The sequence below is a fragment of the Apodemus sylvaticus genome, chromosome 15 (assembly GCF_947179515.1).
Source record: "Apodemus sylvaticus chromosome 15, mApoSyl1.1, whole genome shotgun sequence".
Taxonomy (NCBI): Eukaryota; Metazoa; Chordata; class Mammalia; order Rodentia; family Muridae; genus Apodemus; species Apodemus sylvaticus.
In genome coordinates, this window is record NC_067486.1 from 36682268 (window position 1) to 36684132 (window position 1865).

A 1865-nucleotide genomic window follows, 5' to 3' on the forward strand; every position below is an offset into this window, starting at 1 on the left:
CTCAGGTAGGTATCTTAACTTCTGTTCCAGAGAAAGGAAGAACCAGTGGAAGTATTAGGCCTGCAGTCCCTCTCCCAGGTCCTCTAAACCAGCACTTGTCAAGCCCAGATTCAGTGTCCCCAGTGTCCACCAAGGAGATAGCACATGCAGTGTTCCAAAGGAGCACCAGGACTGGGGACTGCATGGTAGGGACAGGCAAAGCTGTCTACACTGTGCATGTCCACATTCTGTTTCACACAACTCACTGCACATGGCCACGCCACAGGGCCTCAGTTCAAAAATACACTTGCCAAACTTTCCCCGTGCCCCATGCCAAAAGTAGGCAGTGTCTGAGAGGGACATGGAATTAACCTGTTGCTCCTGGGCTGTCCACAGTTCTTGGCCCAAAGCCCTTGAGTTTCCAGAGTTAGTTGCAGTCATTCTTGATGCAGTAACTGAGCTCGCAGGTAGTAGCAGGTTCTTGTTTTTAGGTTTATGGGACATATGGGGAGGGGGGATCCGGGAAAGGGGAAATCATTTGGAATGTAAACAAAGACTATAGAAAATAAAAAAATATTTTTTAAAAAAAGATCTTCCACCTGTTGTCGAAGCACATCATTATCCAGCTACAATTGATCTAACCCCCTGCAGCTCTTCAGACAACTGGTTACTGCCTGGACATAATCACAGGCTTTGAACAGGATTCCATCTTTATGCTGGCTAGACTTGGTACCCTCCATAGTACCATCTGGGATAGTTTTGGACAGCAGTACAATCCAGTTGTTGATCTTGTCCCGGCGGCACCGCTCCACTTCGTTATGTTGAGCCTTCTGTTTCTCATTTCAAGTTGTCCTGGGAGCTTCTGACTTCAGGGAATAAGGGTGGGTCCTAGGGGTAATCGATCGCTGGCTCCCTCCCTGCAATACTTTTTGTGATGACATCATCACAAAATATTGACCTGTCCTTGAATGGGTTGCCTGCCCCAGTAGTGCCTCTGAGCCCTGCGTGGTAACAACAGTGGTTGTACTCCCAGATGTGGTACCCCCTGAGGTGTGGGGAAGTAAGAATAATGTGTCTCAGCAGTTGTTTCCTCCGTGTTAAAGGCATCCTCACTGCTGAAAGCTCCCTGGGTCACTGCCTGGGTCATAGACTGAGTGGCAGGATAGCCACTGATGGCACCAGAGCCCTCTGTCTGGCCATCCAGCTGCCCCTAAGACACCCGGATCACCCTGTACATCCCTTGATGTTGGGGTGGGGAAAGCGGCGGCTGACTGGATGCTGGCCATAGCTCCTAGTGCGGTCCTCTCCAGTAGCCTCTACATTTTCGTGAATCTGCACTGTCCCCTCTTCAGTTTCAGCTGTTTTCTGATGCCCCTTCATCTCTCTGTGAGGGGTCTCGTCCGAGGCACTGGTCTTTTTTTCAGAGGACGTCTTATCTCCTGACTCAAAGGCCTGAATGCTAAATCTGGCCCAGGCTGCTTCAGTCCCTAATTCCTCTGGTTGTTTTTCTTAAATTGACACCACTGAGATCTTTCGGGACAGGTGAACTGATAGCACTCATCTAGATTCCAGGTTGGAAAGAGAAAAGTCACTGGGATTTTTCTCTATTTACTTTGGTTTCTACTAAGCCAGTAAACAACAGTGGACAAATATAGAGGGTTTAAACATGAAGTTGGAAGGAGAAATGTTTATTGCCAAATTGTCCTCAAAATTCCACGGTCAATGCACCCTACACATTGCTGTTACCTTGGGGTCAAAAATGCTACGAACCACATGCTTGCTGCTTTTGATTCTATTAGCTTGGTAGGATGGGTCATGTCAACATTCAAGGGTCTGCTCACAGCTTTCTTGTTTTATTTATTATTGGAGCATTTGGCCATGGCTAA

At 47.8% G+C, this 1865-nt stretch overlaps 1 pseudogene; it reads right to left on the reverse strand.

The window, feature by feature from the left end:
• Positions 1-551: 551 nt before the first annotated feature.
• LOC127666222 (upstream stimulatory factor 1-like) lies at positions 552-1359 on the reverse strand (annotated as a pseudogene).
• Between the last annotated feature and the right edge of the window lie 506 nt (positions 1360-1865).